Source organism: Polyodon spathula, chromosome 21 (assembly GCF_017654505.1).
Source record: "Polyodon spathula isolate WHYD16114869_AA chromosome 21, ASM1765450v1, whole genome shotgun sequence".
NCBI lineage: Eukaryota > Metazoa > Chordata > Actinopteri > Acipenseriformes > Polyodontidae > Polyodon > Polyodon spathula.
This window is the reverse complement of record NC_054554.1, coordinates 17,413,052-17,429,052: the sequence shown is the minus strand read 5'-3', so window position 1 is coordinate 17,429,052 and position 16,001 is coordinate 17,413,052.

Sequence of the window (16,001 nt, the reverse complement as noted above, 5' to 3'; positions counted from 1 at the left end):
AAAATAGTGAAAATATTCCACCATAAACTCTTTAACCACCTATACTCAGCACAATAATATCCGAGCTGTTTGTCAAAATAAAATAAAGTCGTTAAAATACACAAATGCACAGTAACTACCAAAGTAAAAGGCTGTACAGTAGCTGTTGTTTCATTTTTTTTTTTACCAGTGTAATAATTGATCTGTTCATCCACAATGACAAAATCGACCACTTCTTAAAAATTAATTGAAAACAATAAAGTTCTGTCCTCAATCTCCTTTTGTCTGGCAATGTTGATTGTGCCTATTCCAAAATTGTAAACTTGGTTGTATTTCTAGGAGAATCCGCCCACAAATCAACGCATCATTTCCAAGCGTCGGCATAAAAACCGTGTGGCTTGCATTCATGTCGCTTCTTTATGTTTTGGCCTCTAATCACTAGTTACACATAGGCGCATGGGGAGATGACCATTTTAGAGCCTGGAGGAAGGGTTACCCTCAGCCATGGGTTCCCTAAGGTTTTATCCTACCATTGAAATTTACAAAAAAAGTAAAGTAGGGTTGTTTTCCTCACCTGAGTGCTGAGAAGTTTGTTTTAGTCTGTGGAGTGCATGGTCAGGCTGGAGGGGCTGTGGGGCGTGGTCAGGCTGTGGGGTACATGGTCAGGCTAGAGGGGCTGTGGGGCGTGGTCAGGCTGTGAGGTGCGTGGTCAGGCTGGATGGGCTGTGAGGCGTGGTCAGGCTGTGGGGTGCGTGGTCAGGCTGGAGGGGCTGTGGGGCGTGGTCAGGCTGTGGGGTGCGTGGTCAGGCTGGAGGGGCTGTGGGGCGTGGTCAGGCTGTGGGGTGCGTGGTCAGGCTGGAGGGGCTGTGGGGCGTGGTCAGGCTGTGAGGTGCATGGTCAGGCTAGAGGGGCTGTGGTGTGCGTGGTCAGGCTGGAGGGGCTGTGGTGTGCGTGTTCAGGCTGGAGGGGCTGTGGGGTGTGGTCAGGCTGGAGAGGCTGTGGTGTGCGTGGTCAGGTTGGAGGGGCTGTGCTGTGCATGTTCAGGCTGGAGGGGCTGTGGGGTGCATGGTCAGGCTGGAGATGATGAGTGGTGAGTGGTAAGGCTGGAGATGATGTGTGGTGTGTGTTCAGGCTCCTCCTTTGGTGTAGACTTGTGCTCCTGGAGGAGGACCCTGTATTCAGTTTCTTATCTTAATTATCATTTCATACTGGCAATGCGCTCTAGGACGTTGTTTATTCATTCTTTTTAATCCATTGTACCACTCATGGCTCGGCGTCTTGGTCTTTTGGGGGAGGGTGGCCCATAGCTACTCTATCTGCAGCACCGTGACTGTATAATATTCACCTGGCCGGCCAGCAATGCAGGTAGCAGTCGATAAATTTATCATTGTCATTAAATCATGTGGTATATTTCATCAATCACTATTCAATTGTATTCAATCATAAGGCGGATTCTCCTTCCTGAAATCATGCTGCTGTGGTCTGGTCTACCCATTTTAGTTTTTCTGAATGTATTCATTAAAAAATGCAAAATGTTTTCAACCAAACTACCTCTAAAATTTCTATTCAGGATACTAATTAAGATGTATTAAATTAATCAAACATGTCTTCATACAGCTGATTAATTCAGTTCGGCAGGTACATATGCAGGAATTTCAACTTTGTATGCAAAGCTGTTAACATGTTGCCCACGCACACAAAATAAAAGCTGTTCGCCATTGGTGTATACTCCATCACAAGTGTTCTAAGCAGATGAGGGTATGGACAGCAAGGTCCAGATGGCCCACGTCCTGGAGCTCTTGGCTAGAGAGGTGCCAGCGTAGGCCCCTGTCCAGGCCCTGCTGCAGCCCCAATTGCTATACCCTCCCTCCCCCAAAGGAGTGCAGGAAGGGTCGCCTCAGCTGGTGCAGGAGGATACGAGGTCCATAGCAGCCTCAGAGGACGGAGCTTTGTTCTTCTCTGAGATGCAAATCGGTGAGACCCTTGTTGATGAAGAGCCTGGCTCAGACTGCCTCAAAAGCCAGTACCACCCCGCTGTCCAGCTCAGTCTTGGCACTCATGGGACATGCTGTAGCTTTTCTGCAGATCCCCTAGATGTCAGCGGCAGAAACACACCGGTCCATTTTCCTGACCGCAGGTGCTGGCTCCTTGCCCTCAAAAGTTCCCGGCCTTCCCAGATTTCATGGAGGAAATACGCTCTTCATGGGACTGCCCAGCTTCGGGGCCTAGCATGCTAAAACAGGCTGCACTGCTCGCTTCCTTGGAAGGTACGGATAAGCTCGGCCTGGCGGAGTTCCCCCAGGTTGACTCCACCATCATTGCTCCCCTCCCGTTGCCTCTGCATGGGGTAGGTCGAGACGTTGGCAAGCTCCCCAGACTTGAACTGTTACCAGAACAGTCCCACACAGCTCCGTTGGATGACCTAAGGCATCGTCTACAGGGCAAGTCAGCAATTAACCAAGCCCAACCAGTAGGCAGAGGGAATGCAGGTCATGGTCAGTCCACAAACCATTGTCACAGGATGTTTTCAGGGCCAGCACCCTAAAAACTAACCCCAAACAGCCCATCCCCATCCTCAGACCCCAGATCTCAGACCCCCTTTTTGACAGAGGAGTACATGGATCCTGGTTGGACTGCTGGACATCCCTACACATAAAAATGCTGGAGCTGCAAGCAGTATTCTTTGCTCTCCACCCCTTCCTCCCAGTGATGAGCAGTACACATCGGCTGATCCTGGACAGGCAGCACAACAGTGGTGTATGTCAACCACCAGGGAGGTCTATGGTCCCCTGGATTGGATCGCATAGCTTTCAAGCTGTTGATATGGACTCAGAGGAACCTGCTGTCCCTATGGCCGACACACATTCCTGGAGTGGTGAACTCGGCAGAGGACCTCCTCTACAGGAGCAGCCCGCATCCGTCGGAGTGGCGACTCCACCCTCAGACAGTGGAGTGCATTTGGGAACGGTTCGGGAAGGCGCAGGTAGATCTCTTTGCTTCGGCAGAGATGACACATTCCTAGAGGGAAATTCTACTGCTCATCTATCTTTTTAGTTTTCCCGAGAAGAAATGAAAGTCTCAGTTTCATATCATGTATGTCTCTGTGTCTGAAATGTTTCTCCTAAAAGGGCTATTGGAGAAATAACATGAGCAACAAATTAGATGTATGAGAGACACATGAGCAGTAGAAGAGAAATAAAATTAAGCAGTATGAGAAATAACTGATCTAATTTTCCTATCAATTACATCTCTTCAGTGTCTCAAATGTATCTCCTAAAAGAGCTATTGGAGAAATATAATGAGCAACAAATGAGACCCATGCAATGAGACTTGTTAATGTGCATTGAATACCAAATCATTCAAAGTGACAAATAATACTTATAGTTTAACCTTCCTTCCATATCCTCAAGAGTTAAAAAAGTTATTTTTGTTAAAGCTTTGTTTATGTTAAACCAATTATTAATTTAAGTTATCTCCCTGAAGTTGTCAGGCACGAAGAAAAACGTGGCTAGTCTTTGAGTTAGCGCGACACACAGGGGGGCACGCAGTATTAGTAAGGAATGAATTGGGGAACTATATCATTGCTGCAGTGCACAAGGGTTCACCAAGAGGCTTTTGATCACTGTGCATCGTAAATTGGCTTCCCCACCACACTTCCTCATGCTGACTTTAATAATGATTAGCATGGCAATTACAATCTAAGTCAAAACAACAACAGGAAATTGCACAATATATATAACATTAATTTCAAACTATGCATGTTAAACATTACTAATTTCTTTGCTTTGTCTATTTGTATATCAAAAACTGCATAGTCTCAAAAGTTAAGTTATATTCTAATGTAAACTACATATTGGTTTTAATTGATATAAAGTGATTTTTTTTTTTCTTCATGCAGTGGCTTCAAGAAACATTTGGCAGATAAAGAAGTAGTTTATACCGTTTGCATTTTCCTGTCATTTCATTTCTTACTTATTTGATATCATATTATATGTCTTCTGTGTGACTCTTGGATATATTCTCTGCTTTTATTATGTCACAATAACTAATTGTTCCATGTACAGTAGAACCCAGATTATTTGATTCTCCATATTAACTGAACCAATCCTTTCAAACTTGCCGCAAAAACAGCACACAACCAGAAATGCAGTAAATGTTCCTGTGTACTTCCCTCTGTATGGTTTGGCTTTGCACTGTAAAGAGATTGCGCATTTTCAGCGCTGCAAACATGGCTTCAACTGCCTCAGCAAACAACTGAAAATGTGCTGCACTACCTTCACAAATTAAGCTAGAGATTTTAGATCAAATAATAATGGAGTCACTCTCAAAAAATTACTGGTATACGGTCTGGGAAAGAACATTGTTTCTGACATTAATGCAGTGCTCAACAGATTATGAAATATAGTATGACTAACACAGCACACTGACACAGCAAATTTACAGTATAATCGTAAATCTTGAAAAATTACTCACTTCTAAATCTTTTGTAGTCATTTTTGTATTACTTTAGTATAAATACATGTTAATTTGGATTCATATGTTGTTTTTTTCTGACTTTATGTGAACGAAAAGACACAAAAGCGCCCGTTTTCTCATTGGAAATAGTGATATTTCAAAATATCACTGTGCTGGTCACAAAAGCAAAGTTTGTGGGGAATAATAGCCATTTTCTATACTTTTGATGCATAAGCAATTAGGAAATAACACTTACTATCCAGGAACAAAAAAAAAATAATAATTTGTTACACGGTGTAATCAGACAGGTGTACAAGAATCAAACAAGTGTTATTTATTTCTGGTGTCTCATTTTTGACTCTTAGACGGCACTTGTTTACAAAAGCTTTCTTCAGTTTAGAGAACTCCACTGCTGTCCATCCATCCATCCAGTGTAGAACAAAGTAGAATGTAAGCTAAAATTCAGATTTTTTAATGATTAATAAAAAAATAATGGAAATGTCGAATATATAAAACTATATAACCATCTTACATAAATGTTTTTTGTGCTTGACTTTCAAAGCTTAGCAGTGTCCTAATTGTAACTAACAAATTGTGTTTTGTGCAGTAAACACCTAATTCAAGAAAAATGTCATTCAGTACATTTTTGCATTCCATTATCTTTCCAACTGTAATTGCTGTTATATGGGATAATCCCTTTAATCATAATCCTTAACGTAAAGTTATGTTTCCTGTTGATGAGTTTGTGTGAGCAGATATTTTTGGGATATACTGTTAAGTTTAGGTTTCTGATTCGTTTAACTAGCCTCCCTATTCTTTTTAACTTTTGATAAAAAACTAATATTAAAAGAACAGTATTCATTAATGGAAAATTGAAACCATTGAGGTTACAACATTTAACCTAAGCACCCTTGTTAGTTTTAAAATTCAACATAAAAAAATGTTTGTTTATAGGTTTTTTAGAATAACTTTTCACAAGATATGGGGATAATTGTGCTTTATCATTGGAAACCATGAATGTCCAAGGAGGCACGCAACAACTAGGGGGTCTGATATTAAAGATAAAGCTATACTTACATTGTATTCCATCCACAGTCTTCTGATCCAAAAGCTTTTTGCTTTCAGGGACCTTTCCATGCTTTCCAAATGGAACAGCATCAGCAAGATCCTCCTAGCTGAAAAAGTATTCAAACAGCAGATGTACACACACACATATAAATCATTGCTATGTAAAATGTACATTTTATAGTATAACTGACCTTTTTCTCAACTGAGGGAGGACTCATTGATGAACCATCACACTCCATTATATTTTCTGACAATTTTCTTGGTCTGTTTGGAAGCTCTTCCCTGCCATCCTGCAGTATACCTGTCAACAGTTCATAAGAACATAAGAAAGTTTACAAACGAGAGGAGGGCATTCGGCCCATCTTGCTCGTTTGGTTGTTAGTAGCTTACTGATCCCAGAATCTCATCAAGCAGCTTCTTGAAGGATCCCAGGTTGTCAGCTTCAACAACATTACTGGGGAGTTGATTCCAGATCCTCACAATTCTCTGTGTAAAAAAGTGCCTCCCATTTTCTGTTCTGAATGCCCCCTTTACTAATCTCCATTTGTGACCCCTGGTCCTTGTTTCTTTTTTCAGGTCTAAAAAGTCCCTTGGGTTGTGTGGCAGGCTGGCGAGTGGAGAGAGGCCCAAAGACAGACTGCAGTTCAAAAAAATAACTATTTTATTATAAATAAACACAAAATGAAAGGGCACAAGGGCCAAAACAAAGCAATTTAAACACAAAAAAGATAAAAATAACAGTTTCCAGGCTGGGCAATGCCTTCACTGGATTCAAACTTTCTAAACAACCCCAAAAAAACCAACCTGCTTCCTCAGCTCCCTCTCCCCAAATGAGAAGCAAAGGCCTCCTTTTATATCAGGTGGCTGGGCGCTGATTGATCGTTAATCAACCTAATCAACTAATCAACCCCAGCCACCTGAACATAATAAACCCAGGCAGGTAGGGGAAGTTAACCCCATCCCTGCCAATTTAAAGGGCAGAGCTTTGCTCTGCCACACACCTCCCCCCATGTACAACGTACACCGGCCGCAATCGGCCAACTCCCCCCTTCCCCCCAAGAGTCCAATTATGTCCCTTGGGTGGGCTGTTATGGTGGGTGGTGGTGGGCGGGGTTGATGTCGGAGCCCCCAAGCCTTCTTTGGTTGAGGGGGCCCCGAATCTCCAAGGTAGCACGAACGACGGCGGCCCGGCTCCCTCTGGTGGCGGAGGCGGCGACTGCGGCCCGGCTCCCTCTGGTGGCGGAGGCGGCGACTGCGGCCCGGCTCCCTCTGGTGGCGGAGGCGGCGACTGCGGCCCGGCTCCCTCTGGTGGCGGAGGCGGCGACTGCGGCCCGGCTCCCTCTGGTGGCGGAGGCGGCGACTGCGGCCCGGCTCCCTCTGGTGGCGGAGGCGGAGACTGCGGCCCGGCTCCCTCTGGTGGCGGAGGCGGCCCCTCCCTCTCGGGCTCTGAGAGCGGCGGCGGCTCCTCCCTCTCGGGCTCTGAGAGCGGCGGCGGTGGCTCCTCCCTCTCGGGCTCTGAGAGCGGCGGCGGCTCCTCACTCCTCTCTGGCTCTGAGAGCGACGGCAGATCCTCCTCCCTCTCTGGCTCTGGGAGCGACGGCGGCTCCTCACCCCTCTCTGGCTCTGGGGACGACGGCAGATCCTCCTCCCTCTCTGGCTCTGGGAGCGACGGCGGCTCCTCACCCCTCTCTGGCTCTGGGAGCGACGGCGGCTCCTCACTCCCTCTCTGGCTCTGGGAGCGACGGAGGCTCCTCCTCCCTCTCTGGCTCTGGGAGCGACGGCAGATCCTCCTCCCTCTCTGGCTCTGGGAGCGACGGCAGATCCTCCTCCCTCTCTGGCTCTGGGAGCGACGGAGGCTCCTCACCCCTCTCTTGCTCTGGGAGCGACGGCAGCTCCTCACCCCTCTCTGGCTCTCGGGAAGGCGGCTCACCCCTCTCTGGCTCTCGGGAAGGCGGCTCACCCCTCTTTATTGGAGTGACCGGGGCATCTCCCATGTCTACCGCCAGGTAATTAACCACCATGAGGGCAACCTCTGGGAAGGACGCCGGGTGGTGTTGTTCCTCCCACTGTTCCCACCTCTCCCCATCTCGACGCCACAGCGTGTTGATAACTATGGGGAGATCGTGGACGAGGTCTGCCTCAGGGTGCATCAACCAGTCCCAGATCTCCTGTGAAGGTGGTGAAGGTGGTGGTGCTGGAGGTAGTGGGGTGGCCCCTGATGCCCGGGGTGAACACAGCACCTCTTCCTGGGCCTGGTTGTAGGGGCATCCTGCCCAGTTGTGGCCGTCCTCCTCACACCGGCCACACCAGTTTGCCGGTGGCACGTCTGGGCAGGACCGCCAACGATGGTCCTCCTTCCCACACCAGGAACACCAGGGGAAGAGGCTGGCCGGGTCCTCCAGCGGTGGCTGCAGCAGCTTACATTTCTTCAGCTGCTGCTGCTTTTCCTGCTTTTGTCGCTGTCTGCTCTTTCCCATTTTAAAAAAAAAAAAAAAAAAAAAAAAAAATTATCCCAAAAATTCCACAAAACAAAACAAAAATACTGCTCTGAGCCTCTAGGTGGCGCTATCCCACTTTGACACCAAATGTGGCAGGCTGGCGAGTGGAGAGAGGCCCAAAGACAGACTGCAGTTCAAAAAAATAACTATTTTATTATAAATAAACACAAAATGAAAGGGCACAAGGGCCAAAACAAAGCAATTTAAACACAAAAAAGATAAAAAGCAAAACTTACAAAAATAACAGTTTCCAGGCTGGGCAATGCCTTCACTGGATTCAAACTTTCTAAACAGCCCAAAAAAACCAACCTGCTTCCTCAGCTCCCTCTCCCCAAATGAGAAGCAGAGGCCTCCTTTTATATCAGGTGGCTGGGCGCTGATTGATCGTTAATCAACCTAATCAACTAATCAACCCCAGCCACCTGAACATAATAAACCCAGGCAGGTAGGGGAAGTTAACCCCATCTCTGCCAATTTAAAGGGCAGAGCTTTGCTCTGCCACAGGTTGACATTGTCAATACCTTTTAGAATTCTGAATGCTTGAATAAGGTCGCTGCATGTCTTCTTTGTTCAAGACTGAATAGATTCAATTCTTTTAGCCTGTCTGCATATGACATGCCTTTTAAACCCTGAATAATTCTGGTCACTCTTCTTTGCACTCTTGCTAGAGCAGCAACATCCTTTTTGTAGCGAGGTGACCAGAACTGAACACAATATTCAAGATGAGGTCTTACTAATGCATTGTACAGTTTTAACATTACTTCCCGTGATTTAAATTCAACACTTCACAATTTATCTGAGCATCTTGTTAATTTTATATATATAATAATTTAATATATTTGCTATTTTTTCTATTAATCTATGGTTTTCCATTTGTATCTCTTAGACATTTTACCTACTGTTTGAATGTTCTCTTGCCGTTATAATATTGGAAAAACTTTTTGGAATTGGTTTTAGCCCCCTTAGCAATGCTGACATTCTTCTCTCTGTCTTTATGTTGTCTCATGTTCCTCTCACTCATAAAGAGGCATGGCTTGTATGCATTAGAAGAAGGGCTGTGGTTATTGAAAACAAAATTTATTGTGTAATTTATTTTATCAAAAAGCCTAGGACTTGAGTCAAGTGGAGACATTTGGGCCAGGACTGGAGTTGAGCCAAGTCTTTTGAGCAGAGACTTCAGTCATGTCGTTTCTTGCAGGGACTTGAGTCTAGTCATTTGATGACATAGACTCGAGTCGAGTCACCGAAAATTGCGACTCCAGTCAGACTCAAGTCTAGTCACTAACTCAAGTCATTACAACTCTGGTGAAAATACTGCTAAACTTTTCTAAGGGTTAGGCCTTAAAACAGGCTGAAGCCTCTCACTGTTGCACAGACCTACAGTCAGAGGCTTATGTGCTGTGTTTCACTTCTAGAGAATTTGAAAGAGCTATGAGTCATTTAACTCCATTTGAATAAATTTTAAACATAGGCTGCCCTTGGTGCTTATTTATTTTAGCCAATCAAGTTTGATTCCAGGGTAATGTTTTTACCATGATAGATGATTAATCATCCTTCATTGCATAAGAAAAAAAAAAAAAAACACCTGTGATGGAGTTGGTGTGAGCACCTGCTTATTCTACTCCCTGGGTGCTTGAGCCCCAAAGCACCACTGAGTCAGTGCCTACAGGACTCTTTGTGTACTTCAAGACCTCATTACTTCTAATTGACCGCCGTGGCAAAGTTAGCCTTGGTTGGATTGTAAAAACAGTGACTGAATCATTGCTTGTTTTTTCTGAGATTATCTGATTTTCTGAGATGAGATGATCTTGGCTACTGCTTAAGCACAAATAATGCTGCAATGCAAGGCAACACAGTGGTTCTGTATTACACTGAAGGGGAAATGTAGGACGAGTATTTGTGTATAAAGTAAATACATACAGTATATACATACTTTTTTTTATCATTTCTTATTTCTGATCTTTTTATTTGTTTTTTTTATTATATATATATATATATATATATATATATATATATATATATATATATATATATATATATATATATATATATATATATATATTTAGTTAAAGTTAGTTACTGCAATGAAAGGTATCACTTCTCTCTTGGTTTCTCATCGCTGGACTGATACGGCTACCATTTCACCCATCTTTTGAAAGAAATGATACAGTGTGCAATGGCCTTTACCCAAAGTTTGAATATCTGTAGTGTTATACTGAAGACTTTACTATTTGTACAAACGAAGCCTCCTTTCTCACGTTAGACCCTTCAATACAGACTTTTCACAGCTTCTGAATGTAAACTACAGTTAAACCACATATAGTGGTATTAATCTGACTTCTTAATATTGCAGGAAACCACATACTTACGAGAAGCACAGGCAGACATGATTAGTCAAAGCCTACAACATATATCATTGTAGCAAAAATGAATTGAGTCTGTCCCTAGACCCTTTTTTTCAGTTTTTTGGTAAATAGCGTAACAAGTAACAGCAATGCCATGCAAACTGAAGGTCCGAGTCATTCTACTGCAGTTTATACTAGCGAATATACAGTTACAATGTAATTTTACTAAAGAATAGTCTGGTGATCTTAAAATGCAATTACAATGTAATTCTAATGCAGTCTAGTCTAGTGATCTCAAACTGCACTTGCAAAGTAATTCCAGTATATTGCATGAATCAACTGTTTTTTTATTGTGTTTTTTCTTCTTTCCATCACTAAGGCACTATACTGTAGTCACTGTTTTTAGCACATACAATTGAAGAAAGAAAGGAAGATGGCATTCAAAGCAATACCAGTGTTGTCAGGCACCATTGAAGAAGAACCCCGCACCCCGTCAGCATTCACTGGTAGTGAGGGGGAAGCTGTGTGGGGTGCCACTGCACTTGAATGGGTCGCCTCTGTCTCAGAGGGGATGGTTATCCATTCAGGGAGAGTCATTAGGAAGCAAATTATCTGAGAAGTGGGTAAAGTGGGTAGCAGAAAGGAAGCAAGAAAGAGCAAGCTGGAGAGTGAGGAAGTATTAGATAGATATAATGTACTTCACAGGCAGGACTTGGGTCCCAAACAAATTCACAGCTACATATTTGTGGTCCATTTCATAAGAGGAGTTGGGAACTGTTAAACAAATTCTCTATAAAAAAGAAAAATCTAGTGAGCATTTTGTTTTTTATTGAATTAAAAATGTTCATCATTTTTTATAATAATAATACTGTCCTTTGCATTGATGTACATATATATTTGCAGGTGTTAACAACACCCTGTTCACCCTGATGACCTTTTGCACCCTATAGATCTATACCACTTCTTTGAGAGACTGGTGAATACTGAGACTGAAATACTGTTTCTTCAAAATTCTAAATTTTATAATTTTTATAAATAAAATACCAATTTAATATATGTTTAGTTATTTTCTATTTATGATACTCTAAGGCATACATCTTGATTAGTATCACATAAAAACACAGTTTATTATTAATAATACAGGAATTCATAGTTAAATTGATACTGCAGTTTATAAAAAGTAATCCTGAATAGCACAGACACATCACTGTGAAGCCCACAGGCAAGTTACAGGGTTGAGGTTGGGTTTACTGGTAAAGGAAGCGCAGGGCGGGGGGCTTACTCCTAGTTGAACTTTGTTTTTACTACAATTACATTAATCAATATGTGTCACTGTTTCTGTTCTGTGTGACTATGTCTTCCCAGATGTATGTGTGTGTTATACACTCCCCTCCAACACGTACAGGGGAAGAGCAATAAACATAGACTGATAGGCAGATTCCATTGTTTCCCCTATGCTTCACCCCACGAATCAGACCTCTTGCTTTCTTCCTCTCTAAATATATTGGTATCGCTGAATGTGTATCGCTCCAGATAAAACCAGGGTTTCAGTCCTGAAACAATAAGACACTATAACTAATACACAACACAGACACGGTCACTTCTCCAGATAGTGAGTGCTCTTGTGCAGGTGTGGTGAAAGACAACAGTTTGTTAAACAGTAGTGCAGTGTAGTCAGGGTTTGGTGCTGGCTTGTAGCGACAGCTCCCGCTTAGTGTTTAGCCATCTAACAATGAAATGACAAAACAACAAATTACTCCTATATGGATCTTTTCGGTAACCACGTCAAAGGGGCAGATTACATCGTCACATCCCCTATTATACCTTCAGTCACGCCCCATGTGATAGCTAGTTCAATCACATCTCCTCCAATCCATGACTGACACTTTGCGTACCGCATTAGGACGATGACGTCTGGTATTGTGACTCCGCCCTTTTCCTGGATGGCTGGTTTCCGACTGACCACGAAATAAACTGCCAAACCACGCTGTTCCTGCTACATAGCACCCTCACAGGTCGGGAGGGAGATTTGTTGACTAGGATTCATTCGCTCTCTGTCACACTCCTCTTAAACACATGAAACAGATTTTTAACGAGCGAGCAAGTCATATAACAAGCACTTGTGCCCCAAAATGGTACCATTCCCTACCAATGAGTTCAGAATGACTGTCTGGGGCTGCATAGGATATTTGCCAAAGGCTGTAAACAAACATTGTTTCAGCTCAGGGATAGCTTCAAATTGGAACTATTTCAGCCTGTTACCACATCTAAGGTACAGGAGCAGTACTTTCAAGTGTTGTTGTTGTTGTTGTTTATTTATTAGCAGACGCCCTTACCCAGGATGATTTATAGTTCTATTCAAAAATGGTATGTGCTACAGTTGAGATGTGCTGGGAGTAGGAGAGGCAGGGGTCAGTGTTACTCCGAGGTTCTTGGCTGAGGGGAGGGAGAGAGCATGGTAGATTCCAGTGGAATGGAGATAGAGGGAGCAGGGTGAAGAAAAGGAGGTTAGATTTAGAGAGGTTGAATTTGAGGTGAAGCAAGTGCATCCAGGAGGAGATAGCAGACAGAGATGGGAGAGGGTGGTGGATTAGAGGGGGGGAATGAGAGAAAGATCTGAGCATCATCAGCATAGAAATGGTATGAGAAACCATAGGAGGGGGCCCAGGGAGCAGGTGTAGCAAGAGAACAGGAGAGGAACCAAGACTGATCCTTGGCGGACTCCTGTTGAGAGAGGGTGAGGTGTGGAGGTTGAGCCGTGCCAGGTTAACTGGTATGTACGGTCAGAGAGGTAGGAGGAGAACCATACCAGAGCAGTGCCAGAGATTCCCAGGTCAGCAAAAGAGAATAGGAGAATAGAGTGTTAGACAGTGTCAAAGGCAGCAGAGACATCAAGGAGAATTAGGACAGAGGAGAGAGAGGCAACATGGGCAGAGTTTAGCGAGTTAGTGACAGACAGGAAAGCAGTTTCAGTGGAATGAGAAAAGCGGAAACCAGATTGGAGCGGGTTGAGCAGAGAGTGGTTAGAGAGGAAAGCAGAGAGCTGGCAGTATACAGCCCACTCAAGGGTTTTAGAGAGGAAGGGTAAGAGGGAGACGGGACAAAAGAAGAACATAAGAAAGTTTACAAACGAGAGGAGGCCATTCGGCTCATCTTACTCAGAGATTAGACAAAGGGGAATTCAGAACAGAAAATAGGAGGCACTTTTTTACATAGAGAAACGTGAGGGTCTGGAATCAACTCCCCAGTAATGTTGTTGAAGCTGACACCCTGGGATCTTTCAAGAAGCTGATTGATGAGATTCTGGGTTCAATAAGCTACTAACAACCAAACATGCAAGATGGGCCGAATGGCCTCCTCTCGTTTATAAACTTTCTTATGTTCTTATGTTCTTATGTTCTTTGTTCTGTCTGGCCACCACTGTTAGTTTGTTAGTTAGTCGAAATGTTTTGATTTCTGGTGGTTGTGTTTGACAAAGTTTCTTTTTTCCCCTGCTTCTGCCTACCTGAACCCAACTGTTTTGACCTTCTTCTATCTCCCTGGTGGCTTTCAGTCGGTTAAGGGTGCTGACTTCCATGAATTGTGGGTGTGCCAGGTCCTCAAAATCCTGTTGCTGTCTCATTTCTTCCAGCTCCATTTCTAGCACATTTACCAGTTTAAGCGAGTCTTGGATTGTGCAGCACTTTACACACACTTGGTTAAGCTCTGCTGGGTTTTCTCGGATTCCCCACATCATGCAGGTGTCACAGATTATTGGCTTGAAGACCATGTTTTTTGTTTTTTTTTAGTTCTTGAGCGAGGTGGGGTCGAGGGTATCTTTTTGAAGAGGGAGGTGATAGAGACTTGTTTGATAGAGGGAAAGAGGCCAGAGAGGGGAGATGTGTTGAGAATGAAGGAGATGAAGGGGAGTAGAGAAGGAGCAGCAGCTGAAAGAGGTAGGTGGGTTGGGAGGGGGGCACATTATGGGTTTGTGGCCTTGGACGAGGGAGGAGAGATCAGAATCAGAAAGGAGAGAAGGAGGGTGAGTTAGTACGGGAGGCAGAGGGTGTTGGGGGGGAGGGTGTTGGGGGTGGAGGGGGGGGGAGGGGAAATAGTTTGCAGATTTTAGAGGAGAAGAAAGAAGCAAAGTCATCAGAGGAGATAAAGGAGAGGGCAAGAGTTCAGGAGGAAGGAGAAGATAGAGAATAGTTTCCAGGGGTTGTTAGTAGAGGATTGGATTATAGATTGGAAATAGGAGCATTTAGCAGAGGAGAGAGTAGAGAAGGAGGAGAGGAGAGAGCAATAGAGGGAGTTTGGTTCTCTTCCATTTCTTTTTAGCAGAGCGCAGGATGGTTCTTACTGAGCAGAGTACAGAGGAGAGACAGGGTTGGGGAGGGGAGCAGCAGGCAGGTTGGGAAGTGAGGAGACAAAGGGAGCTGAGAGAGGAGATGAGTGAGGATAAGATGAAGGAGGTGAGAGTGAGCGTGGAGGCAAAGACAGAGTAAAGCTTAAAAAACCCTTTAGAGTTTGACATGGTATTTCACTCTGTCAATCTGCCTATCTCTCTATCACGCTCTCTCCTTCTCTTTCTCTCTTCTCTCTCATGTTTGCCGTAGCCATAAACAACATAAATTTAATTAAATTCAATTCAATAAACCCCCTAAAATGTGCATAAGTATATCTGGTAACGATTTATGTGTTGGCGTTTATTTGGCTTAATTTGTACTTTTTTAATTTTGTGACTCTTTCATAAACGACGGGTAAATTCCGGCATGTACATCAACGTCAGTTGATTAATGACATTCAAAATCTAAGTTTCAGTTCAATTTTGATAACCTAGTTGCCTAACCTTTTATAGAGTTCAATATAATTTCATAGTAACATGAATCATAATAGGAGTTTCCCCTGAAAGCAAGGTGATTCAATAATGAAATAGTCAGGGTTTAAAGTATCCCAATGATTTCATGGAATCAGCATGGATGGGAAACACAGTCCATACCTCCAGTACTCTTTGACTCATTATTAAAATCCAGGGACTTGTCATATTATATCAATAAGTGCATTGGCTCATATAAAGACCTCAACTTGGACTCAGATTGTCCTAGTTTAATGAATCCCTCATGACCGACTCACAGACATTCAGTTAAATAATGGATCATTTACAATGTGCACCCTTCACCACTTCCATTAAAGCCTATTCAACATGACTCTTTCTGACCACAGGGACAGGGTCCTGATAATATCATGCAGGTTAACATCCCCACACTGAGATAGGGACAGGGTCCTGATAATACCATGCAGGTTAACATCCCCACACTGAGATAGGGACAGGGTCCTGATAATATCATGCAGGTTAACATCCCCACACTGAGATAGGGACAGATAATATCATGCAGGTTATTAGCACCACACTCAACCTCATTCATCGGCTATCATTAATCTCATTAATCTCTCAGTATCTGAGTGGAAACAATGCTTTCAATTTGGCGATATTTCTTAGTTGATTACATTTTAGTAATATGCCTGATGTGTGTCTCATTGCATCTGTAAATTCATAAGAGAAGCCACCAAAGAGTAAATCAGACATATTACTTTGTTGATTCTAAGATCCCAGAATCATCACTTCTTTTTTTTTTTTAAATCTGATTTTAACATTTTCTGTGTCTTAATGTTTTCA